At 47.7% G+C, this 24980-nt stretch overlaps 17 non-coding genes across 17 annotated transcripts; all 17 read left to right on the plus strand.

Moving 5' to 3' along the window:
• The first annotated feature begins 117 nt into the window (after positions 1–117).
• Positions 118–308, plus strand: LOC142684468 (U2 spliceosomal RNA). The gene has a single exon (XR_012854089.1). It is a non-coding gene; the product is annotated as a U2 spliceosomal RNA (small nuclear RNA).
• Positions 309–1600: 1292 nt separating this feature from the next.
• Positions 1601–1791, plus strand: LOC142684469 (U2 spliceosomal RNA). Its single transcript, XR_012854090.1, has one exon. It is a non-coding gene; the product is annotated as a U2 spliceosomal RNA (small nuclear RNA).
• A 1304-nt stretch (positions 1792–3095) lies between these two features.
• LOC142684470 (U2 spliceosomal RNA) lies at positions 3096–3286 on the plus strand. Its single transcript, XR_012854091.1, has one exon. It is a non-coding gene; the product is annotated as a U2 spliceosomal RNA (small nuclear RNA).
• A 1296-nt stretch (positions 3287–4582) lies between these two features.
• Positions 4583–4773, plus strand: LOC142684471 (U2 spliceosomal RNA). The gene has a single exon (XR_012854092.1). It is a non-coding gene; the product is annotated as a U2 spliceosomal RNA (small nuclear RNA).
• Positions 4774–6057: 1284 nt separating this feature from the next.
• LOC142684472 (U2 spliceosomal RNA) lies at positions 6058–6248 on the plus strand. Its single transcript, XR_012854093.1, has one exon. It is a non-coding gene; the product is annotated as a U2 spliceosomal RNA (small nuclear RNA).
• A 1292-nt stretch (positions 6249–7540) lies between these two features.
• Positions 7541–7731, plus strand: LOC142684473 (U2 spliceosomal RNA). Its single transcript, XR_012854094.1, has one exon. It is a non-coding gene; the product is annotated as a U2 spliceosomal RNA (small nuclear RNA).
• A 1300-nt stretch (positions 7732–9031) lies between these two features.
• Positions 9032–9222, plus strand: LOC142684475 (U2 spliceosomal RNA). Its single transcript, XR_012854096.1, has one exon. It is a non-coding gene; the product is annotated as a U2 spliceosomal RNA (small nuclear RNA).
• Positions 9223–10502: 1280 nt separating this feature from the next.
• LOC142684476 (U2 spliceosomal RNA) lies at positions 10503–10693 on the plus strand. The gene has a single exon (XR_012854097.1). It is a non-coding gene; the product is annotated as a U2 spliceosomal RNA (small nuclear RNA).
• A 1284-nt stretch (positions 10694–11977) lies between these two features.
• LOC142684477 (U2 spliceosomal RNA) lies at positions 11978–12168 on the plus strand. The gene has a single exon (XR_012854098.1). It is a non-coding gene; the product is annotated as a U2 spliceosomal RNA (small nuclear RNA).
• Positions 12169–13460: 1292 nt separating this feature from the next.
• On the plus strand, positions 13461–13651 carry LOC142684753 (U2 spliceosomal RNA). Its single transcript, XR_012854348.1, has one exon. It is a non-coding gene; the product is annotated as a U2 spliceosomal RNA (small nuclear RNA).
• Positions 13652–14939: 1288 nt separating this feature from the next.
• LOC142684479 (U2 spliceosomal RNA) lies at positions 14940–15130 on the plus strand. The gene has a single exon (XR_012854099.1). It is a non-coding gene; the product is annotated as a U2 spliceosomal RNA (small nuclear RNA).
• Positions 15131–16421: 1291 nt separating this feature from the next.
• LOC142684480 (U2 spliceosomal RNA) lies at positions 16422–16612 on the plus strand. The gene has a single exon (XR_012854100.1). It is a non-coding gene; the product is annotated as a U2 spliceosomal RNA (small nuclear RNA).
• Positions 16613–17900: 1288 nt separating this feature from the next.
• Positions 17901–18091, plus strand: LOC142684482 (U2 spliceosomal RNA). The gene has a single exon (XR_012854102.1). It is a non-coding gene; the product is annotated as a U2 spliceosomal RNA (small nuclear RNA).
• A 1300-nt stretch (positions 18092–19391) lies between these two features.
• Positions 19392–19582, plus strand: LOC142684748 (U2 spliceosomal RNA). The gene has a single exon (XR_012854343.1). It is a non-coding gene; the product is annotated as a U2 spliceosomal RNA (small nuclear RNA).
• A 1300-nt stretch (positions 19583–20882) lies between these two features.
• Positions 20883–21073, plus strand: LOC142684483 (U2 spliceosomal RNA). The gene has a single exon (XR_012854103.1). It is a non-coding gene; the product is annotated as a U2 spliceosomal RNA (small nuclear RNA).
• Positions 21074–22376: 1303 nt separating this feature from the next.
• Positions 22377–22567, plus strand: LOC142684484 (U2 spliceosomal RNA). The gene has a single exon (XR_012854104.1). It is a non-coding gene; the product is annotated as a U2 spliceosomal RNA (small nuclear RNA).
• Positions 22568–23859: 1292 nt separating this feature from the next.
• On the plus strand, positions 23860–24050 carry LOC142684485 (U2 spliceosomal RNA). Its single transcript, XR_012854105.1, has one exon. It is a non-coding gene; the product is annotated as a U2 spliceosomal RNA (small nuclear RNA).
• The last annotated feature ends 930 nt before the right edge of the window (positions 24051–24980 follow it).

A 24980-nucleotide genomic window follows, 5' to 3' on the forward strand; every position in this document is an offset into this window, starting at 1 on the left:
GCTGTGAGTGTGTGAGCCTGCAGGGCCCCATGGAATTGCCTAGAAGTAGGCTGAATCGCTGCAAGGGCTGAACAGCAGTATCGGGCAGGCTCGGGCAACGCGCGGCCCGTTCGGGTTATCGCTTCTCGGCCTTTTGGCTAAGATCAAGTGTAGTATCTGTTCTTATCAGTTTAATATCTGATACGTCCCCTATCTGGGGACCATATATTAAATGGATTTTTAGAACAGGGAGATGGAAATAGAGCTTGCTCTGTCCACTCCACGCATTGACCTGGTATTGCAGTATTTCCAGGACCGGTGCACCCTTTCCTTATGTGTTGACTAAAAGCAGATTCCAAAAGTGTTTTTTGTCTTTGCTATTGTTTCTGTCTTTCTGAAGGGATCTCCCCTTTTAATCCCATTATTTCAACACCTGTTGGACAATGCATGAGTGATAATGAGCTCATTGATTAAATGCAATTAATGAATAGATTGCCACCTCTTGTTGTGTGTCGTCTGTGTTTCTGTGTTTCCGGCATTTCACATTGGAACACCTCATTCACCTTCCTTGTCTTCTCTCCGCCCTCCCTTTTAGGTAAGTTAAAGAGCTGCACCTGAGCCAGCCACTGATTGATTGATTGATTGATTGATTGATTGATTGATTGATTGATTGATTGATTGATGCAGCACAACAGTCAAATAGTGGAGTGGAGTAGGGGAACAGCAAACAGCCAATAAAGCAGCCCGCCCGCTCGCCTGCCCGCCACAATGGACCTACCTGTGTACACTAGATGGATGTGATGGAATGTACTGTCGTCCCTACATTTCAAGAAGAAGTAAGAATTGCAGTTGCAACAAAGCCTTGCTTGCCTACAAAGAGAGCAGCAATTTGGATTTGTTACTATGTTACCTAGAAGAATAACAAACTGTGCAAGGATGGAGGTTGTAGGAGCAAGGAGAAGTTGTCTGTAAAGTTGGTGGATGCCTATTTTCCATTTTGCAGTCCCTTGTCTCCCTCTTGTGGCCTCCTGGAGGCAACTAGCTGTGCAAAAAAAAGACAGCCTGGCGGCCGGCTGTTGCAGTGTTGCCCTCTCAGGCAACACTGAGTGACTGACTGAGCCTCACCGTCTTATATAAAGTTCAGACGGAACTTTGCACGTGTCATAGTGGAGCCCTCAGGATTCCAGAGCCAGCTTTCTGACATCATAATGGGGCCTCAGAGATAAAAGCCTGGGCCCAGGCAGTGTTGGTCAGTGCTGCTCAGCAGGCAGCACTGGACTGGACTGGATTACAGCTGATACAAGGTGTGAAGGAACAAGGGGTGGCTGTGGGCATGCACTTGCTGCCGCTGCCAGTGTTTATCTGCATGGCAGCAGGGCATTTGGGCGTTGCCAGGAAGGCGTTTTTATGTAGATTCCTCCTCTTTCAGCACTGCATTGTGGTGCAAGCAAAAGAAGCAAATCCTGTCTGGCTTCCTCTCCGGCCTTTATTCACCTCCCGTGTAGCTGTGAGTGTGTGAGCCTGCAGGGCCCCATGGAATTGCCTAGAAGTAGGCTGAATCGCTGCAAGGGCTGAACAGCAGTATCGGGCAGGCTCGGGCAACGCGCGGCCCGTTCGGGTTATCGCTTCTCGGCCTTTTGGCTAAGATCAAGTGTAGTATCTGTTCTTATCAGTTTAATATCTGATACGTCCCCTATCTGGGGACCATATATTAAATGGATTTTTAGAACAGGGAGATGGAAATAGAGCTTGCTCTGTCCACTCCACGCATTGACCTGGTATTGCAGTATTTCCAGGACCGGTGCACCCTTTCCTTATGTGTTGACTAAAAGCAGATTCCAAAAGTGTTTTTTGTCTTTGCTATTGTTTCTGTCTTTCTGAAGGGATCTCCCCTTTTAATCCCATTATTTCAACACCTGTTGGACAATGCATGAGTGATAATGAGCTCATTGATTAAATGCAATTAATGAATAGATTGCCACCTCTTGTTGTGTGTCGTCTGTGTTTCTGTGTTTCCGGCATTTCACATTGGAACACCTCATTCACCTTCCTTGTCTTCTCTCCGCCCTCCCTTTTAGGTAAGTTAAAGAGCTGCACCTGAGCCAGCCACTGATTGATTGATTGATTGATTGATTGATTGATTGATTGATTGATTGATTGATTGATTGATTGATTGATGCAGCACAACAGTCAAATAGTGGAGTGGAGTAGGGGAACAGCAAACAGCCAATAAAGCAGCCCGCCCGCTCGCCTGCCCGCCACAATGGACCTACCTGTGTACACTAGATGGATGTGATGGAATGTACTGTCGTCCCTACATTTCAAGAAGTAGTAAGAATTGCAGTTGCAACAAAGCCTTGCTTGCCTACAAAGAGAGCAGCAATTTGGATTTGTTACTATGTTACCTAGAAGAATAACAAACTGTGCAAGGATGGAGGTTGTAGGAGCAAGGAGAAGTTGTCTGTAAAGTTGGTGGATGCCTATTTTCCATTTTGCAGTCCCTTGTCTCCCTCTTGTGGCCTCCTGGAGGCAACTAGCTGTGCAAAAAAAAGACAGCCTGGCGGCCGGCTGTTGCAGTGTTGCCCTCTCAGGCAACACTGAGTGACTGACTGAGCCTCACCGTCTTATATAAAGTTCAGACGGAACTTTGCACGTGTCATAGTGGAGCCCTCAGGATTCCAGAGCCAGCTTTCTGACATCATAATGGGGCCTCAGAGATAAAAGCCTGGGCCCAGGCAGTGTTGGTCAGTGCTGCTCAGCAGGCAGCACTGGACTGGACTGGATTACAGCTGATACAAGGTGTGAAGGAACAAGGGGTGGCTGTGGGCATGCACTTGCTGCCGCTGCCAGTGTTTATCTGCATGGCAGCAGGGCATTTGGGCGTTGCCAGGAAGGCGTTTTTATGTAGATTCCTCCTCTTTCAGCACTGCATTGTGGTGCAAGCAAAAGAAGCAAATCCTGTCTGGCTTCCTCTCCGGCCTTTATTCACCTCCCGTGTAGCTGTGAGTGTGTGAGCCTGCAGGGCCCCATGGAATTGCCTAGAAGTAGGCTGAATCGCTGCAAGGGCTGAACAGCAGTATCGGGCAGGCTCGGGCAACGCGCGGCCCGTTCGGGTTATCGCTTCTCGGCCTTTTGGCTAAGATCAAGTGTAGTATCTGTTCTTATCAGTTTAATATCTGATACGTCCCCTATCTGGGGACCATATATTAAATGGATTTTTAGAACAGGGAGATGGAAATAGAGCTTGCTCTGTCCACTCCACGCATTGACCTGGTATTGCAGTATTTCCAGGACCGGTGCACCCTTTCCTTATGTGTTGACTAAAAGCAGATTCCAAAAGTGTTTTTTGTCTTTGCTATTGTTTCTGTCTTTCTGAAGGGATCTCCCCTTTTAATCCCATTATTTCAACACCTGTTGGACAATGCATGAGTGATAATGAGCTCATTGATTAAATGCAATTAATGAATAGATTGCCACCTCTTGTTGTGTGTCGTCTGTGTTTCTGTGTTTCCGGCATTTCACATTGGAACACCTCATTCACCTTCCTTGTCTTCTCTCCGCCCTCCCTTTTAGGTAAGTTAAAGAGCTGCACCTGAGCCAGCCACTGATTGATTGATTGATTGATTGATTGATTGATTGATTGATTGATTGATTGATTGATTGATGCAGCACAACAGTCAAATAGTGGAGTGGAGTAGGGGAACAGCAAACAGCCAATAAAGCAGCCCGCCCGCTCGCCTGCCCGCCACAATGGACCTACCTGTGTACACTAGATGGATGTGATGGAATGTACTGTCGTCCCTACATTTCAAGAAGAAGTAAGAATTGCAGTTGCAACAAAGCCTTGCTTGCCTACAAAGAGAGCAGCAATTTGGATTTGTTACTATGTTACCTAGAAGAATAACAAACTGTGCAAGGATGGAGGTTGTAGGAGCAAGGAGAAGTTGTCTGTAAAGTTGGTGGATGCCTATTTTCCATTTTGCAGTCCCTTGTCTCCCTCTTGTGGCCTCCTGGAGGCAACTAGCTGTGCAAAAAAAAGACAGCCTGGCGGCCGGCTGTTGCAGTGTTGCCCTCTCAGGCAACACTGAGTGACTGACTGAGCCTCACCGTCTTATATAAAGTTCAGACGGAACTTTGCACGTGTCATAGTGGAGCCCTCAGGATTCCAGAGCCAGCTTTCTGACATCATAATGGGGCCTCAGAGATAAAAGCCTGGGCCCAGGCAGTGTTGGTCAGTGCTGCTCAGCAGGCAGCACTGGACTGGACTGGATTACAGCTGATACAAGGTGTGAAGGAACAAGGGGTGGCTGTGGGCATGCACTTGCTGCCGCTGCCAGTGTTTATCTGCATGGCAGCAGGGCATTTGGGCGTTGCCAGGAAGGCGTTTTTATGTAGATTCCTCCTCTTTCAGCACTGCATTGTGGTGCAAGCAAAAGAAGCAAATCCTGTCTGGCTTCCTCTCCGGCCTTTATTCACCTCCCGTGTAGCTGTGAGTGTGTGAGCCTGCAGGGCCCCATGGAATTGCCTAGAAGTAGGCTGAATCGCTGCAAGGGCTGAACAGCAGTATCGGGCAGGCTCGGGCAACGCGCGGCCCGTTCGGGTTATCGCTTCTCGGCCTTTTGGCTAAGATCAAGTGTAGTATCTGTTCTTATCAGTTTAATATCTGATACGTCCCCTATCTGGGGACCATATATTAAATGGATTTTTAGAACAGGGAGATGGAAATAGAGCTTGCTCTGTCCACTCCACGCATTGACCTGGTATTGCAGTATTTCCAGGACCGGTGCACCCTTTCCTTATGTGTTGACTAAAAGCAGATTCCAAAAGTGTTTTTTGTCTTTGCTATTGTTTCTGTCTTTCTGAAGGGATCTCCCCTTTTAATCCCATTATTTCAACACCTGTTGGACAATGCATGAGTGATAATGAGCTCATTGATTAAATGCAATTAATGAATAGATTGCCACCTCTTGTTGTGTGTCGTCTGTGTTTCTGTGTTTCCGGCATTTCACATTGGAACACCTCATTCACCTTCCTTGTCTTCTCTCCGCCCTCCCTTTTAGGTAAGTTAAAGAGCTGCACCTGAGCCAGCCACTGATTGATTGATTGATTGACTGATTGATTGATTGATTGATTGATTGATGCAGCACAACAGTCAAATAGTGGAGTGGAGTAGGGGAACAGCAAACAGCCAATAAAGCAGCCCGCCCGCTCGCCTGCCCGCCACAATGGACCTACCTGTGTACACTAGATGGATGTGATGGAATGTACTGTCGTCCCTACATTTCAAGAAGAAGTAAGAATTGCAGTTGCAACAAAGCCTTGCTTGCCTACAAAGAGAGCAGCAATTTGGATTTGTTACTATGTTACCTAGAAGAATAACAAACTGTGCAAGGATGGAGGTTGTAGGAGCAAGGAGAAGTTGTCTGTAAAGTTGGTGGATGCCTATTTTCCATTTTGCAGTCCCTTGTCTCCCTCTTGTGGCCTCCTGGAGGCAACTAGCTGTGCAAAAAAAAGACAGCCTGGCGGCCGGCTGTTGCAGTGTTGCCCTCTCAGGCAACACTGAGTGACTGACTGAGCCTCACCGTCTTATATAAAGTTCAGACGGAACTTTGCACGTGTCATAGTGGAGCCCTCAGGATTCCAGAGCCAGCTTTCTGACATCATAATGGGGCCTCAGAGATAAAAGCCTGGGCCCAGGCAGTGTTGGTCAGTGCTGCTCAGCAGGCAGCACTGGACTGGACTGGATTACAGCTGATACAAGGTGTGAAGGAACAAGGGGTGGCTGTGGGCATGCACTTGCTGCCGCTGCCAGTGTTTATCTGCATGGCAGCAGGGCATTTGGGCGTTGCCAGGAAGGCGTTTTTATGTAGATTCCTCCTCTTTCAGCACTGCATTGTGGTGCAAGCAAAAGAAGCAAATCCTGTCTGGCTTCCTCTCCGGCCTTTATTCACCTCCCGTGTAGCTGTGAGTGTGTGAGCCTGCAGGGCCCCATGGAATTGCCTAGAAGTAGGCTGAATCGCTGCAAGGGCTGAACAGCAGTATCGGGCAGGCTCGGGCAACGCGCGGCCCGTTCGGGTTATCGCTTCTCGGCCTTTTGGCTAAGATCAAGTGTAGTATCTGTTCTTATCAGTTTAATATCTGATACGTCCCCTATCTGGGGACCATATATTAAATGGATTTTTAGAACAGGGAGATGGAAATAGAGCTTGCTCTGTCCACTCCACGCATTGACCTGGTATTGCAGTATTTCCAGGACCGGTGCACCCTTTCCTTATGTGTTGACTAAAAGCAGATTCCAAAAGTGTTTTTTGTCTTTGCTATTGTTTCTGTCTTTCTGAAGGGATCTCCCCTTTTAATCCCATTATTTCAACACCTGTTGGACAATGCATGAGTGATAATGAGCTCATTGATTAAATGCAATTAATGAATAGATTGCCACCTCTTGTTGTGTGTCGTCTGTGTTTCTGTGTTTCCGGCATTTCACATTGGAACACCTCATTCACCTTCCTTGTCTTCTCTCCGCCCTCCCTTTTAGGTAAGTTAAAGAGCTGCACCTGAGCCAGCCACTGATTGATTGATTGATTGATTGATTGATTGATTGATTGATTGATTGATTGATTGATGCAGCACAACAGTCAAATAGTGGAGTGGAGTAGGGGAACAGCAAACAGCCAATAAAGCAGCCCGCCCGCTCGCCTGCCCGCCACAATGGACCTACCTGTGTACACTAGATGGATGTGATGGAATGTACTGTCGTCCCTACATTTCAAGAAGAAGTAAGAATTGCAGTTGCAACAAAGCCTTGCTTGCCTACAAAGAGAGCAGCAATTTGGATTTGTTACTATGTTACCTAGAAGAATAACAAACTGTGCAAGGATGGAGGTTGTAGGAGCAAGGAGAAGTTGTCTGTAAAGTTGGTGGATGCCTATTTTCCATTTTGCAGTCCCTTGTCTCCCTCTTGTGGCCTCCTGGAGGCAACTAGCTGTGCAAAAAAAAGACAGCCTGGCGGCCGGCTGTTGCAGTGTTGCCCTCTCAGGCAACACTGAGTGACTGACTGAGCCTCACCGTCTTATATAAAGTTCAGACGGAACTTTGCACGTGTCATAGTGGAGCCCTCAGGATTCCAGAGCCAGCTTTCTGACATCATAATGGGGCCTCAGAGATAAAAGCCTGGGCCCAGGCAGTGTTGGTCAGTGCTGCTCAGCAGGCAGCACTGGACTGGACTGGATTACAGCTGACACAAGGTGTGAAGGAACAAGGGGTGGCTGTGGGCATGCACTTGCTGCCGCTGCCAGTGTTTATCTGCATGGCAGCAGGGCATTTGGGCGTTGCAAGGAAGGCGTTTTTATGTAGATTCCTCCTCTTTCAGCACTGCATTGTGGTGCAAGCAAAAGAAGCAAATCCTGTCTGGCTTCCTCTCCGGCCTTTATTCACCTCCCGTGTAGCTGTGAGTGTGTGAGCCTGCAGGGCCCCATGGAATTGCCTAGAAGTAGGCTGAATCGCTGCAAGGGCTGAACAGCAGTATCGGGCAGGCTCGGGCAACGCGCGGCCCGTTCGGGTTATCGCTTCTCGGCCTTTTGGCTAAGATCAAGTGTAGTATCTGTTCTTATCAGTTTAATATCTGATACGTCCCCTATCTGGGGACCATATATTAAATGGATTTTTAGAACAGGGAGATGGAAATAGAGCTTGCTCTGTCCACTCCACGCATTGACCTGGTATTGCAGTATTTCCAGGACCGGTGCACCCTTTCCTTATGTGTTGACTAAAAGCAGATTCCAAAAGTGTTTTTTGTCTTTGCTATTGTTTCTGTCTTTCTGAAGGGATCTCCCCTTTTAATCCCATTATTTCAACACCTGTTGGACAATGCATGAGTGATAATGAGCTCATTGATTAAATGCAATTAATGAATAGATTGCCACCTCTTGTTGTGTGTCGTCTGTGTTTCTGTGTTTCCGGCATTTCACATTGGAACACCTCATTCACCTTCCTTGTCTTCTCTCCGCCCTCCCTTTTAGGTAAGTTAAAGAGCTGCACCTGAGCCAGCCACTGATTGATTGATTGATTGATTGATTGATTGATTGATTGATTGATTGATTGATTGATTGATTGATGCAGCACAACAGTCAAATAGTGGAGTGGAGTAGGGGAACAGCAAACAGCCAATAAAGCAGCCCGCCCGCTCGCCTGCCCGCCACAATGGACCTACCTGTGTACACTAGATGGATGTGATGGAATGTACTGTCGTCCCTACATTTCAAGAAGAAGTAAGAATTGCAGTTGCAACAAAGCCTTGCTTGCCTACAAAGAGAGCAGCAATTTGGATTTGTTACTATGTTACCTAGAAGAATAACAAACTGTGCAAGGATGGAGGTTGTAGGAGCAAGGAGAAGTTGTCTGTAAAGTTGGTGGATGCCTATTTTCCATTTTGCAGTCCCTTGTCTCCCTCTTGTGGCCTCCTGGAGGCAACTAGCTGTGCAAAAGAAAGACAGCCTGGCGGCCGGCTGTTGCAGTGTTGCCCTCTCAGGCAACACTGAGTGACTGACTGAGCCTCACCGTCTTATATAAAGTTCAGACGGAACTTTGCACGTGTCATAGTGGAGCCCTCAGGATTCCAGAGCCAGCTTTCTGACATCATAATGGGGCCTCAGAGATAAAAGCCTGGGCCCAGGCAGTGTTGGTCAGTGCTGCTCAGCAGGCAGCACTGGACTGGACTGGATTACAGCTGATACAAGGTGTGAAGGAACAAGGGGTGGCTGTGGGCATGCACTTGCTGCCGCTGCCAGTGTTTATCTGCATGGCAGCAGGGCATTTGGGCGTTGCCAGGAAGGCGTTTTTATGTAGATTCCTCCTCTTTCAGCACTGCATTGTGGTGCAAGCAAAAGAAGCAAATCCTGTCTGGCTTCCTCTCCGGCCTTTATTCACCTCCCGTGTAGCTGTGAGTGTGTGAGCCTGCAGGGCCCCATGGAATTGCCTAGAAGTAGGCTGAATCGCTGCAAGGGCTGAACAGCAGTATCGGGCAGGCTCGGGCAACGCGCGGCCCGTTCGGGTTATCGCTTCTCGGCCTTTTGGCTAAGATCAAGTGTAGTATCTGTTCTTATCAGTTTAATATCTGATACGTCCCCTATCTGGGGACCATATATTAAATGGATTTTTAGAACAGGGAGATGGAAATAGAGCTTGCTCTGTCCACTCCACGCATTGACCTGGTATTGCAGTATTTCCAGGACCGGTGCACCCTTTCCTTATGTGTTGACTAAAAGCAGATTCCAAAAGTGTTTTTTGTCTTTGCTATTGTTTCTGTCTTTCTGAAGGGATCTCCCCTTTTAATCCCATTATTTCAACACCTGTTGGACAATGCATGAGTGATAATGAGCTCATTGATTAAATGCAATTAATGAATAGATTGCCACCTCTTGTTGTGTGTCGTCTGTGTTTCTGTGTTTCCGGCATTTCACATTGGAACACCTCATTCACCTTCCTTGTCTTCTCTCCGCCCTCCCTTTTAGGTAAGTTAAAGAGCTGCACCTGAGCCAGCCACTGATTGATTGATTGATTGATTGATTGATTGATTGATTGATTGATGCAGCACAACAGTCAAATAGTGGAGTGGAGTAGAGGAACAGCAAACAGCCAATAAAGCAGCCCGCCCGCTCGCCTGCCCGCCACAATGGACCTACCTGTGTACACTAGATGGATGTGATGGAATGTACTGTCGTCCCTACATTTCAAGAAGAAGTAAGAATTGCAGTTGCAACAAAGCCTTGCTTGCCTACAAAGAGAGCAGCAATTTGGATTTGTTACTATGTTACCTAGAAGAATAACAAACTGTGCAAGGATGGAGGTTGTAGGAGCAAGGAGAAGTTGTCTGTAAAGTTGGTGGATGCCTATTTTCCATTTTGCAGTCCCTTGTCTCCCTCTTGTGGCCTCCTGGAGGCAACTAGCTGTGCAAAAAAAAGACAGCCTGGCGGCCGGCTGTTGCAGTGTTGCCCTCTCAGGCAACACTGAGTGACTGACTGAGCCTCACCGTCTTATATAAAGTTCAGACGGAACTTTGCACGTGTCATAGTGGAGCCCTCAGGATTCCAGAGCCAGCTTTCTGACATCATAATGGGGCCTCAGAGATAAAAGCCTGGGCCCAGGCAGTGTTGGTCAGTGCTGCTCAGCAGGCAGCACTGGACTGGACTGGATTACAGCTGATACAAGGTGTGAAGGAACAAGGGGTGGCTGTGGGCATGCACTTGCTGCCGCTGCCAGTGTTTATCTGCATGGCAGCAGGGCATTTGGGCGTTGCCAGGAAGGCGTTTTTATGTAGATTCCTCCTCTTTCAGCACTGCATTGTGGTGCAAGCAAAAGAAGCAAATCCTGTCTGGCTTCCTCTCCGGCCTTTATTCACCTCCCGTGTAGCTGTGAGTGTGTGAGCCTGCAGGGCCCCATGGAATTGCCTAGAAGTAGGCTGAATCGCTGCAAGGGCTGAACAGCAGTATCGGGCAGGCTCGGGCAACGCGCGGCCCGTTCGGGTTATCGCTTCTCGGCCTTTTGGCTAAGATCAAGTGTAGTATCTGTTCTTATCAGTTTAATATCTGATACGTCCCCTATCTGGGGACCATATATTAAATGGATTTTTAGAACAGGGAGATGGAAATAGAGCTTGCTCTGTCCACTCCACGCATTGACCTGGTATTGCAGTATTTCCAGGACCGGTGCACCCTTTCCTTATGTGTTGACTAAAAGCAGATTCCAAAAGTGTTTTTTGTCTTTGCTATTGTTTCTGTCTTTCTGAAGGGATCTCCCCTTTTAATCCCATTATTTCAACACCTGTTGGACAATGCATGAGTGATAATGAGCTCATTGATTAAATGCAATTAATGAATAGATTGCCACCTCTTGTTGTGTGTCGTCTGTGTTTCTGTGTTTCCGGCATTTCACATTGGAACACCTCATTCACCTTCCTTGTCTTCTCTCCGCCCTCCCTTTTAGGTAAGTTAAAGAGCTGCACCTGAGCCAGCCACTGATTGATTGATTGATTGATTGATTGATTGATTGATTGATTGATTGATGCAGCACAACAGTCAAATAGTGGAGTGGAGTAGGGGAACAGCAAACAGCCAATAAAGCAGCCCGCCCGCTCGCCTGCCCGCCACAATGGACCTACCTGTGTACACTAGATGGATGTGATGGAATGTACTGTCGTCCCTACATTTCAAGAAGAAGTAAGAATTGCAGTTGCAACAAAGCCTTGCTTGCCTACAAAGAGAGCAGCAATTTGGATTTGTTACTATGTTACCTAGAAGAATAACAAACTGTGCAAGGATGGAGGTTGTAGGAGCAAGGAGAAGTTGTCTGTAAAGTTGGTGGATGCCTATTTTCCATTTTGCAGTCCCTTGTCTCCCTCTTGTGGCCTCCTGGAGGCAACTAGCTGTGCAAAAAAAAGACAGCCTGGCGGCCGGCTGTTGCAGTGTTGCCCTCTCAGGCAACACTGAGTGACTGACTGAGCCTCACCGTCTTATATAAAGTTCAGACGGAACTTTGCACGTGTCATAGTGGAGCCCTCAGGATTCCAGAGCCAGCTTTCTGACATCATAATGGGGCCTCAGAGATAAAAGCCTGGGCCCAGGCAGTGTTGGTCAGTGCTGCTCAGCAGGCAGCACTGGACTGGACTGGATTACAGCTGATACAAGGTGTGAAGGAACAAGGGGTGGCTGTGGGCATGCACTTGCTGCCGCTGCCAGTGTTTATCTGCATGGCAGCAGGGCATTTGGGCGTTGCCAGGAAGGCGTTTTTATGTAGATTCCTCCTCTTTCAGCACTGCATTGTGGTGCAAGCAAAAGAAGCAAATCCTGTCTGGCTTCCTCTCCGGCCTTTATTCACCTCCCGTGTAGCTGTGAGTGTGTGAGCCTGCAGGGCCCCATGGAATTGCCTAGAAGTAGGCTGAATCGCTGCAAGGGCTGAACAGCAGTATCGGGCAGGCTCGGGCAACGCGCGGCCCGTTCGGGTTATCGCTTCTCGGCCTTTTGGCTAAGATCAAGTGTAGTATCTGTTCTTATCAGTTTAATATCTGATACGTCCCCTATCTGGGGACCATATATTAAATGGATTTTTAGAACAGGGAGATGGAAATAGAGCTTGCTCTGTCCACTCCACGCATTGACCTGGTATTGCAGTATTTCCAGGACCGGTGCACCCTTTCCTTATGTGTTGACTAAAAGCAGATTCCAAAAGTGTTTTTTGTCTTTGCTATTGTTTCTGTCTTTCTGAAGGGATCTCCCCTTTTAATCCCATTATTTCAACACCTGTTGGACAATGCATGAGTGATAATGAGCTCATTGATTAAATGCAATTAATGAATAGATTGCCACCTCTTGTTGTGTGTCGTCTGTGTTTCTGTGTTTCCGGCATTTCACATTGGAACACCTCATTCACCTTCCTTGTCTTCTCTCCGCCCTCCCTTTTAGGTAAGTTAAAGAGCTGCACCTGAGCCAGCCACTGATTGATTGATTGATTGATTGATTGATTGATTGATTGATTGATTGATTGATTGATGCAGCACAACAGTCAAATAGTGGAGTGGAGTAGGGGAACAGCAAACAGCCAATAAAGCAGCCCGCCCGCTCGCCTGCCCGCCACAATGGACCTACCTGTGTACACTAGATGGATGTGATGGAATGTACTGTCGTCCCTACATTTCAAGAAGAAGTAAGAATTGCAGTTGCAACAAAGCCTTGCTTGCCTACAAAGAGAGCAGCAATTTGGATTTGTTACTATGTTACCTAGAAGAATAACAAACTGTGCAAGGATGGAGGTTGTAGGAGCAAGGAGAAGTTGTCTGTAAAGTTGGTGGATGCCTATTTTCCATTTTGCAGTCCCTTGTCTCCCTCTTGTGGCCTCCTGGAGGCAACTAGCTGTGCAAAAAAAAGACAGCCTGGCGGCCGGCTGTTGCAGTGTTGCCCTCTCAGGCAACACTGAGTGACTGACTGAGCCTCACCGTCTTATATAAAGTTCAGACGGAACTTTGCACGTGTCATAGTGGAGCCCTCAGGATTCCAGAGCCAGCTTTCTGACATCATAATGGGGCCTCAGAGATAAAAGCCTGGGCCCAGGCAGTGTTGGTCAGTGCTGCTCAGCAGGCAGCACTGGACTGGACTGGATTACAGCTGATACAAGGTGTGAAGGAACAAGGGGTGGCTGTGGGCATGCACTTGCTGCCGCTGCCAGTGTTTATCTGCATGGCAGCAGGGCATTTGGGCGTTGCCAGGAAGGCGTTTTTATGTAGATTCCTCCTCTTTCAGCACTGCATTGTGGTGCAAGCAAAAGAAGCAAATCCTGTCTGGCTTCCTCTCCGGCCTTTATTCACCTCCCGTGTAGCTGTGAGTGTGTGAGCCTGCAGGGCCCCATGGAATTGCCTAGAAGTAGGCTGAATCGCTGCAAGGGCTGAACAGCAGTATCGGGCAGGCTCGGGCAACGCGCGGCCCGTTCGGGTTATCGCTTCTCGGCCTTTTGGCTAAGATCAAGTGTAGTATCTGTTCTTATCAGTTTAATATCTGATACGTCCCCTATCTGGGGACCATATATTAAATGGATTTTTAGAACAGGGAGATGGAAATAGAGTTTGCTCTGTCCACTCCACGCATTGACCTGGTATTGCAGTATTTCCAGGACCGGTGCACCCTTTCCTTATGTGTTGACTAAAAGCAGATTCCAAAAGTGTTTTTTGTCTTTGCTATTGTTTCTGTCTTTCTGAAGGGATCTCCCCTTTTAATCCCATTATTTCAACACCTGTTGGACAATGCATGAGTGATAATGAGCTCATTGATTAAATGCAATTAATGAATAGATTGCCACCTCTTGTTGTGTGTCGTCTGTGTTTCTGTGTTTCCGGCATTTCACATTGGAACACCTCATTCACCTTCCTTGTCTTCTCTCCGCCCTCCCTTTTAGGTAAGTTAAAGAGCTGCACCTGAGCCAGCCACTGATTGATTGATTGATTGATTGATTGATTGATTGATTGATTGATTGATTGATGCAGCACAACAGTCAAATAGTGGAGTGGAGTAGGGGAACAGCAAACAGCCAATAAAGCAGCCCGCCCGCTCGCCTGCCCGCCACAATGGACCTACCTGTGTACACTAGATGGATGTGATGGAATGTACTGTCGTCCCTACATTTCAAGAAGAAGTAAGAATTGCAGTTGCAACAAAGCCTTGCTTGCCTACAAAGAGAGCAGCAATTTGGATTTGTTACTATGTTACCTAGAAGAATAACAAACTGTGCAAGGATGGAGGTTGTAGGAGCAAGGAGAAGTTGTCTGTAAAGTTGGTGGATGCCTATTTTCCATTTTGCAGTCCCTTGTCTCCCTCTTGTGGCCTCCTGGAGGCAACTAGCTGTGCAAAAAAAAGACAGCCTGGCGGCCGGCTGTTGCAGTGTTGCCCTCTCAGGCAACACTGAGTGACTGACTGAGCCTCACCGTCTTATATAAAGTTCAGACGGAACTTTGCACGTGTCATAGTGGAGCCCTCAGGATTCCAGAGCCAGCTTTCTGACATCATAATGGGGCCTCAGAGATAAAAGCCTGGGCCCAGGCAGTGTTGGTCAGTGCTGCTCAGCAGGCAGCACTGGACTGGACTGGATTACAGCTGATACAAGGTGTGAAGGAACAAGGGGTGGCTGTGGGCATGCACTTGCTGCCGCTGCCAGTGTTTATCTGCATGGCAGCAGGGCATTTGGGCGTTGCCAGGAAGGCGTTTTTATGTAGATTCCTCCTCTTTCAGCACTGCATTGTGGTGCAAGCAAAAGAAGCAAATCCTGTCTGGCTTCCTCTCCGGCCTTTATTCACCTCCCGTGTAGCTGTGAGTGTGTGAGCCTGCAGGGCCCCATGGAATTGCCTAGAAGTAGGCTGAATCGCTGCAAGGGCTGAACAGCAGTATCGGGCAGGCTCGGGCAACGCGCGGCCCGTTCGGGTTATCGCTTCTCGGCCTTTTGGCTAAGATCAAGTGTAGTATCTGTTCTTATCAGTTTAATATCTGATACGTCCCCTATCTGGGGACCATATATTAAATGGATTTTTAGAACAGGGAGATGGAAATAGAGCTTGCTCTGTCCACTCCACGCATTGACCTGGTATTGCAGTATTTCCAGGACCGGTGCACCCTTTCCTTATGTGTTGACTAAAAGCAGATTCCAAAAGTGTTTTTTGTCTTTGCTATTGTTTCTGTCTTTCTGAAGGGATCTCCCCTTTTAATCCCATTATTTCAACACCTGTTGGACAATGCATGAGTGATAATGAGCTCATTGATTAAATGCAATTAATGAATAGATTGCCACCTCTTGTTGTGTGTCGTCTGTGTTTCTGTGTTTCCGGCATTTCACATTGGAACACCTCATTCACCTTCCTTGTCTTCTCTCCGCCCTCCCTTTTAGGTAAGTTAAAGAGCTGCACCTGAGCCAGCCACTGATTGATTGATTGATTGATTGATTGATTGATTGATTGATTGATTGATTGATTGATGCAGCACAACAGTCAAATAGTGGAGTGGAGTAGGGGAACAGCAAACAGCCAATAAAGCAGCCCGCCCGCTCGCCTGCCCGCCACAATGGACCTACCTGTGTACACTAGATGGATGTGATGGAATGTACTGTCGTCCCTACATTTCAAGAAGAAGTAAGAATTGCAGTTGCAACAAAGCCTTGCTTGCCTACAAAGAGAGCAGCAATTTGGATTTGTTACTATGTTACCTAGAAGAATAACAAACTGTGCAAGGATGGAGGTTGTAGGAGCAAGGAGAAGTTGTCTGTAAAGTTGGTGGATGCCTATTTTCCATTTTGCAGTCCCTTGTCTCCCTCTTGTGGCCTCCTGGAGGCAACTAGCTGTGCAAAAAAAAGACAGCCTGGCGGCCGGCTGTTGCAGTGTTGCCCTCTCAGGCAACACTGAGTGACTGACTGAGCCTCACCGTCTTATATAAAGTTCAGACGGAACTTTGCACGTGTCATAGTGGAGCCTCAGGATTCCAGAGCCAGCTTTCTGACATCATAATGGGGCCTCAGAGATAAAAGCCTGGGCCCAGGCAGTGTTGGTCAGTGCTGCTCAGCAGGCAGCACTGGACTGGACTGGATTACAGCTGATACAAGGTGTGAAGGAACAAGGGGTGGCTGTGGGCATGCACTTGCTGCCGCTGCCAGTGTTTATCTGCATGGCAGCAGGGCATTTGGGCGTTGCCAGGAAGGCGTTTTTATGTAGATTCCTCCTCTTTCAGCACTGCATTGTGGTGCAAGCAAAAGAAGCAAATCCTGTCTGGCTTCCTCTCCGGCCTTTATTCACCTCCCGTGTAGCTGTGAGTGTGTGAGCCTGCAGGGCCCCATGGAATTGCCTAGAAGTAGGCTGAATCGCTGCAAGGGCTGAACAGCAGTATCGGGCAGGCTCGGGCAACGCGCGGCCCGTTCGGGTTATCGCTTCTCGGCCTTTTGGCTAAGATCAAGTGTAGTATCTGTTCTTATCAGTTTAATATCTGATACGTCCCCTATCTGGGGACCATATATTAAATGGATTTTTAGAACAGGGAGATGGAAATAGAGCTTGCTCTGTCCACTCCACGCATTGACCTGGTATTGCAGTATTTCCAGGACCGGTGCACCCTTTCCTTATGTGTTGACTAAAAGCAGATTCCAAAAGTGTTTTTTGTCTTTGCTATTGTTTCTGTCTTTCTGAAGGGATCTCCCCTTTTAATCCCATTATTTCAACACCTGTTGGACAATGCATGAGTGATAATGAGCTCATTGATTAAATGCAATTAATGAATAGATTGCCACCTCTTGTTGTGTGTCGTCTGTGTTTCTGTGTTTCCGGCATTTCACATTGGAACACCTCATTCACCTTCCTTGTCTTCTCTCCGCCCTCCCTTTTAGGTAAGTTAAAGAGCTGCACCTGAGCCAGCCACTGATTGATTGATTGATTGATTGATTGATTGATTGATTGATTGATTGATTGATGCAGCACAACAGTCAAATAGTGGAGTGGAGTAGGGGAACAGCAAACAGCCAATAAAGCAGCCCGCCCGCTCGCCTGCCCGCCACAATGGACCTACCTGTGTACACTAGATGGATGTGATGGAATGTACTGTCGTCCCTACATTTCAAGAAGAAGTAAGAATTGCAGTTGCAACAAAGCCTTGCTTGCCTACAAAGAGAGCAGCAATTTGGATTTGTTACTATGTTACCTAGAAGAATAACAAACTGTGCAAGGATGGAGGTTGTAGGAGCAAGGAGAAGTTGTCTGTAAAGTTGGTGGATGCCTATTTTCCATTTTGCAGTCCCTTGTCTCCCTCTTGTGGCCTCCTGGAGGCAACTAGCTGTGCAAAAAAAAGACAGCCTGGCGGCCGGCTGTTGCAGTGTTGCCCTCTCAGGCAACACTGAGTGACTGACTGAGCCTCACCGTCTTATATAAAGTTCAGACGGAACTTTGCACGTGTCATAGTGGAGCCCTCAGGATTCCAGAGCCAGCTTTCTGACATCATAATGGGGCCTCAGAGATAAAAGCCTGGGCCCAGGCAGTGTTGGTCAGTGCTGCTCAGCAGGCAGCACTGGACTGGACTGGATTACAGCTGATACAAGGTGTGAAGGAACAAGGGGTGGCTGTGGGCATGCACTTGCTGCCGCTGCCAGTGTTTATCTGCATGGCAGCAGGGCATTTGGGCGTTGCCAGGAAGGCGTTTTTATGTAGATTCCTCCTCTTTCAGCACTGCATTGTGGTGCAAGCAAAAGAAGCAAATCCTGTCTGGCTTCCTCTCCGGCCTTTATTCACCTCCCGTGTAGCTGTGAGTGTGTGAGCCTGCAGGGCCCCATGGAATTGCCTAGAAGTAGGCTGAATCGCTGCAAGGGCTGAACAGCAGTATCGGGCAGGCTCGGGCAACGCGCGGCCCGTTCGGGTTATCGCTTCTCGGCCTTTTGGCTAAGATCAAGTGTAGTATCTGTTCTTATCAGTTTAATATCTGATACGTCCCCTATCTGGGGACCATATATTAAATGGATTTTTAGAACAGGGAGATGGAAATAGAGCTTGCTCTGTCCACTCCACGCATTGACCTGGTATTGCAGTATTTCCAGGACCGGTGCACCCTTTCCTTATGTGTTGACTAAAAGCAGATTCCAAAAGTGTTTTTTGTCTTTGCTATTGTTTCTGTCTTTCTGAAGGGATCTCCCCTTTTAATCCCATTATTTCAACACCTGTTGGACAATGCATGAGTGATAATGAGCTCATTGATTAAATGCAATTAATGAATAGATTGCCACCTCTTGTTGTGTGTCGTCTGTGTTTCTGTGTTTCCGGCATTTCACATTGGAACACCTCATTCACCTTCCTTGTCTTCTCTCCGCCCTCCCTTTTAGGTAAGTTAAAGAGCTGCACCTGAGCCAGCCACTGATTGATTGATTGATTGATTGATTGATTGATTGATTAATTGATTGATTGATTGATTGATTGATGCAGCACAACAGTCAAATAGTGGAGTGGAGTAGGGGAACAGCAAACAGCCAATAAAGCAGCCCGCCCGCTCGCCTGCCCGCCACAATGGACCTACCTGTGTACACTAGATGGATGTGATGGAATGTACTGTCGTCCCTACATTTCAAGAAGAAGTAAGAATTGCAGTTGCAACAAAGCCTTGCTTGCCTACAAAGAGAGCAGCAATTTGGATTTGTTACTATGTTACCTAGAAGAATAACAAACTGTGCAAGGATGGAGGTTGTAGGAGCAAGGAGAAGTTGTCTGTAAAGTTGGTGGATGCCTATTTTCCATTTTGCAGTCCCTTGTCTCCCTCTTGTGGCCTCCTGGAGGCAACTAGCTGTGCAAAAAAAAGACAGCCTGGCAGCCGGCTGTTGCAGTGTTGCCCTCTCAGGCAACACTGAGTGACTGACTGAGCCTCACCGTCTTATATAAAGTTCAGACGGAACTTTGCACGTGTCATAGTGGAGCCCTCAGGATTCCAGAGCCAGCTTTCTGACATCATAATGGGGCCTCAGAGATAAAAGCCTGGGCCCAGGCAGTGTTGGTCAGTGCTGCTCAGCAGGCAGCACTGGACTGGACTGGATTACAGCTGATACAAGGTGTGAAGGAACAAGGGGTGGCTGTGGGCATGCACTTGCTGCCGCTGCCAGTGTTTATCTGCATGGCAGCAGGGCATTTGGGCGTTGCCAGGAAGGCGTTTTTATGTAGATTCCTCCTCTTTCAGCACTGCATTGTGGTGCAAGCAAAAGAAGCAAATCCTGTCTGGCTTCCTCTCCGGCCTTTATTCACCTCCCGTGTAGCTGTGAGTGTGTGAGCCTGCAGGGCCCCATGGAATTGCCTAGAAGTAGGCTGAATCGCTGCAAGGGCTGAACAGCAGTATCGGGCAGGCTCGGGCAACGCGCGGCCCGTTCGGGTTATCGCTTCTCGGCCTTTTGGCTAAGATCAAGTGTAGTATCTGTTCTTATCAGTTTAATATCTGATACGTCCCCTATCTGGGGACCATATATTAAATGGATTTTTAGAACAGGGAGATGGAAATAGAGCTTGCTCTGTCCACTCCACACATTGACCTGGTATTGCAGTATTTCCAGGACCGGTGCACCCTTTCCTTATGTGTTGACTAAAAGCAGATTCCAAAAGTGTTTTTTGTCTTTGCTATTGTTTCTGTCTTTCTGAAGGGATCTCCCCTTTTAATCCCATTATTTCAACACCTGTTGGACAATGCATGAGTGATAATGAGCTCATTGATTAAATGCAATTAATGAATAGATTGCCACCTCTTGTTGTGTGTCGTCTGTGTTTCTGTGTTTCCGGCATTTCACATTGGAACACCTCATTCACCTTCCTTGTCTTCTCTCCGCCCTCCCTTTTAGGTAAGTTAAAGAGCTGCACCTGAGCCAGCCACTGATTGATTGATTGATTGATTGATTGATTGATTGATTGATTGATTGATTGATTGATTGATTGATGCAGCACAACAGTCAAATAGTGGAGTGGAGTAGGGGAACAGCAAACAGCCAATAAAGCAGCCCGCCCGCTCGCCTGCCCGCCACAATGGACCTACCTGTGTACACTAGATGGATGTGATGGAATGTACTGTCGTCCCTACATTTCAAGAAGAAGTAAGAATTGCAGTTGCAACAAAGCCTTGCTTGCCTACAAAGAGAGCAGCAATTTGGATTTGTTACTATGTTACCTAGAAGAATAACAAACTGTGCAAGGATGGAGGTTGTAGGAGCAAGGAGAAGTTGTCTGTAAAGTTGGTGGATGCCTATTTTCCATTTTGCAGTCCCTTGTCTCCCTCTTGTGGCCTCCTGGAGGCAACTAGCTGTGCAAAAAAAAGACAGCCTGGCGGCCGGCTGTTGCAGTGTTGCCCTCTCAGGCAACACTGAGTGACTGACTGAGCCTCACCGTCTTATATAAAGTTCAGACGGAACTTTGCACGTGTCATAGTGGAGCCCTCAGGATTCCAGAGCCAGCTTTCTGACATCATAATGGGGCCTCAGAGATAAAAGCCTGGGCCCAGGCAGTGTTGGTCAGTGCTGCTCAGCAGGCAGCACTGGACTGGACTGGATTACAGCTGATACAAGGTGTGAAGGAACAAGGGGTGGCTGTGGGCATGCACTTGCTGCCGCTGCCAGTGTTTATCTGCATGGCAGCAGGGCATTTGGGCGTTGCCAGGAAGGCGTTTTTATGTAGATTCCTCCTCTTTCAGCACTGCATTGTGGTGCAAGCAAAAGAAGCAAATCCTGTCTGGCTTCCTCTCCGGCCTTTATTCACCTCCCGTGTAGCTGTGAGTGTGTGAGCCTGCAGGGCCCCATGGAATTGCCTAGAAGTAGGCTGAATCGCTGCAAGGGCTGAACAGCAGTATCGGGCAGGCTCGGGCAACGCGCGGCCCGTTCGGGTTATCGCTTCTCGGCCTTTTGGCTAAGATCAAGTGTAGTATCTGTTCTTATCAGTTTAATATCTGATACGTCCCCTATCTGGGGACCATATATTAAATGGATTTTTAGAACAGGGAGATGGAAATAGAGCTTGCTCTGTCCACTCCACGCATTGACCTGGTATTGCAGTATTTCCAGGACCGGTGCACCCTTTCCTTATGTGTTGACTAAAAGCAGATTCCAAAAGTGTTTTTTGTCTTTGCTATTGTTTCTGTCCTTTGCTATTGTTTCTGTCTTTCTGAAGGGATCTCCCCTTTTAATCCCATTATTTCAACACCTGTTGGACAATGCATGAGTGATAATGAGCTCATTGATTAAATGCAATTAATGAATAGATTGCCACCTCTTGTTGTGTGTCGTCTGTGTTTCTGTGTTTCCGGCATTTCACATTGGAACACCTCATTCACCTTCCTTGTCTTCTCTCCGCCCTCCCTTTTAGGTAAGTTAAAGAGCTGCACCTGAGCCAGCCACTGATTGATTGATTGATTGATTGATTGATTGATTGATTGATTGATTGATGCAGCACAACAGTCAAATAGTGGAGTGGAGTAGGGGAACAGCAAACAGCCAATAAAGCAGCCCGCCCGCTCGCCTGCCCGCCACAATGGACCTACCTGTGTACACTAGATGGATGTGATGGAATGTACTGTCGTCCCTACATTTCAAGAAGAAGTAAGAATTGCAGTTGCAACAAAGCCTTGCTTGCCTACAAAGAGAGCAGCAATTTGGATTTGTTACTATGTTACCTAGAAGAATAACAAACTGTGCAAGGATGGAGGTTGTAGGAGCAAGGAGAAGTTGTCTGTAAAGTTGGTGGATGCCTATTTTCCATTTTGCAGTCCCTTGTCTCCCTCTTGTGGCCTCCTGGAGGCAACTAGCTGTGCAAAAAAAAGACAGCCTGGCGGCCGGCTGTTGCAGTGTTGCCCTCTCAGGCAACACTGAGTGACTGACTGAGCCTCACCGTCTTATATAAAGTTCAGACGGAACTTTGCACGTGTCATAGTGGAGCCCTCAGGATTCCAGAGCCAGCTTTCTGACATCATAATGGGGCCTCAGAGATAAAAGCCTGGGCCCAGGCAGTGTTGGTCAGTGCTGCTCAGCAGGCAGCACTGGACTGGACTGGATTACAGCTGATACAAGGTGTGAAGGAACAAGGGGTGGCTGTGGGCATGCACTTGCTGCCGCTGCCAGTGTTTATCTGCATGGCAGCAGGGCATTTGGGCGTTGCCAGGAAGGCGTTTTTATGTAGATTCCTCCTCTTTCAGCACTGCATTGTGGTGCAAGCAAAAGAAGCAAATCCTGTCTGGCTTCCTCTCCGGCCTTTATTCACCTCCCGTGTAGCTGTGAGTGTGTGAGCCTGCAGGGCCCCATGGAATTGCCTAGAAGTAGGCTGAATCGCTGCAAGGGCTGAACAGCAGTATCGGGCAGGCTCGGGCAACGCGCGGCCCGTTCGGGTTATCGCTTCTCGGCCTTTTGGCTAAGATCAAGTGTAGTATCTGTTCTTATCAGTTTAATATCTGATACGTCCCCTATCTGGGGACCATATATTAAATGGATTTTTAGAACAGGGAGATGGAAATAGAGCTTGCTCTGTCCACTCCACGCATTGACCTGGTATTGCAGTATTTCCAGGACCGGTGCACCCTTTCCTTATGTGTTGACTAAAAGCAGATTCCAAAAGTGTTTTTTGTCTTTGCTATTGTTTCTGTCTTTCTGAAGGGATCTCCCCTTTTAATCCCATTATTTCAACACCTGTTGGACAATGCATGAGTGATAATGAGCTCATTGATTAAATGCAATTAATGAATAGATTGCCACCTCTTGTTGTGTGTCGTCTGTGTTTCTGTGTTTCCGGCATTTCACATTGGAACACCTCATTCACCTTCCTTGTCTTCTCTCCGCCCTCCCTTTTAGGTAAGTTAAAGAGCTGCACCTGAGCCAGCCACTGATTGATTGATTGATTGATTGATTGATTGATTGATTGATTGATTGATTGATTGATGCAGCACAACAGTCAAATAGTGGAGTGGAGTAGGGGAACAGCAAACAGCCAATAAAGCAGCCCGCCCGCTCGCCTGCCCGCCACAATGGACCTACCTGTGTACACTAGATGGATGTGATGGAATGTACTGTCGTCCCTACATTTCAAGAAGAAGTAAGAATTGCAGTTGCAACAAAGCCTTGCTTGCCTACAAAGAGAGCAGCAATTTGGATTTGTTACTATGTTACCTAGAAGAATAACAAACTGTGCAAGGATGGAGGTTGTAGGAGCAAGGAGAAGTTGTCTGTAAAGTTGGTGGATGCCTATTTTCCATTTTGCAGTCCCTTGTCTCCCTCTTGTGGCCTCCTGGAGGCAACTAGCTGTGCAAAAAAAAGACAGCCTGGCGGCCGGCTGTTGCAGTGTTGCCCTCTCAGGCAACACTGAGTGACTGACTGAGCCTCACCGTCTTATATAAAGTTCAGACGGAACTTTGCACGTGTCATAGTGGAGCCCTCAGGATTCCAGAGCCAGCTTTCTGACATCATAATGGGGCCTCAGAGATAAAAGCCTGGGCCCAGGCAGTGTTGGTCAGTGCTGCTCAGCAGGCAGCACTGGACTGGACTGGATTACAGCTGATACAAGGTGTGAAGGAACAAGGGGTGGCTGTGGGCATGCACTTGCTGCCGCTGCCAGTGTTTATCTGCATGGCAGCAGGGCATTTGGGCGTTGCCAGGAAGGCGTTTTTATGTAGATTCCTCCTCTTTCAGCACTGCATTGTGGTGCAAGCAAAAGAAGCAAATCCTGTCTGGCTTCCTCTCCGGCCTTTATTCACCTCCCGTGTAGCTGTGAGTGTGTGAGCCTGCAGGGCCCCATGGAATTGCCTAGAAGTAGGCTGAATCGCTGCAAGGGCTGAACAGCAGTATCGGGCAGGCTCGGGCAACGCGCGGCCCGTTCGGGTTATCGCTTCTCGGCCTTTTGGCTAAGATCAAGTGTAGTATCTGTTCTTATCAGTTTAATATCTGATACGTCCCCTATCTGGGGACCATATATTAAATGGATTTTTAGAACAGGGAGATGGAAATAGAGCTTGCTCTGTCCACTCCACGCATTGACCTGGTATTGCAGTATTTCCAGGACCGGTGCACCCTTTCCTTATGTGTTGACTAAAAGCAGATTCCAAAAGTGTTTTTTGTCTTTGCTATTGTTTCTGTCTTTCTGAAGGGATCTCCCCTTTTAATCCCATTATTTCAACACCTGTTGGACAATGCATGAGTGATAATGAGCTCATTGATTAAATGCAATTAATGAATAGATTGCCACCTCTTGTTGTGTGTCGTCTGTGTTTCTGTGTTTCCGGCATTTCACATTGGAACACCTCATTCACCTTCCTTGTCTTCTCTCCGCCCTCCCTTTTAGGTAAGTTAAAGAGCTGCACCTGAGCCAGCCACTGATTGATTGATTGATTGATTGATTGATTGATTGATTGATTGATTGATTGATGCAGCACAACAGTCAAATAGTGGAGTGGAGTAGGGGAACAGCAAACAGCCAATAAAGCAGCCCGCCCGCTCGCCTGCCCGCCACAATGGACCTACCTGTGTACACTAGATGGATGTGATGGAATGTACTGTCGTCCCTACATTTCAAGAAGAAGTAAGAATTGCAGTTGCAACAAAGCCTTGCTTGCCTACAAAGAGAGCAGCAATTTGGATTTGTTACTATGTTACCTAGAAGAATAACAAACTGTGCAAGGATGGAGGTTGTAGGAGCAAGGAGAAGTTGTCTGTAAAGTTGGTGGATGCCTATTTTCCATTTTGCAGTCCCTTGTCTCCCTCTTGTGGCCTCCTGGAGGCAACTAGCTGTGCAAAAAAAAGACAGCCTGGCGGCCGGCTGTTGCAGTGTTGCCCTCTCAGGCAACACTGAGTGACTGACTGAGCCTCACCGTCTTATATAAAGTTCAGACGGAACTTTGCACGTGTCATAGTGGAGCCCTCAGGATTCCAGAGCCAGCTTTCTGACATCATAATGGGGCCTCAGAGATAAAAGCCTGGGCCCAGGCAGTGTTGGTCAGTGCTGCTCA

The sequence above is a fragment of the Rhinoderma darwinii genome (genome assembly GCF_050947455.1).
Source record: "Rhinoderma darwinii isolate aRhiDar2 chromosome 5 unlocalized genomic scaffold, aRhiDar2.hap1 SUPER_5_unloc_10, whole genome shotgun sequence".
Lineage (NCBI taxonomy): Eukaryota > Metazoa > Chordata > Amphibia > Anura > Rhinodermatidae > Rhinoderma > Rhinoderma darwinii.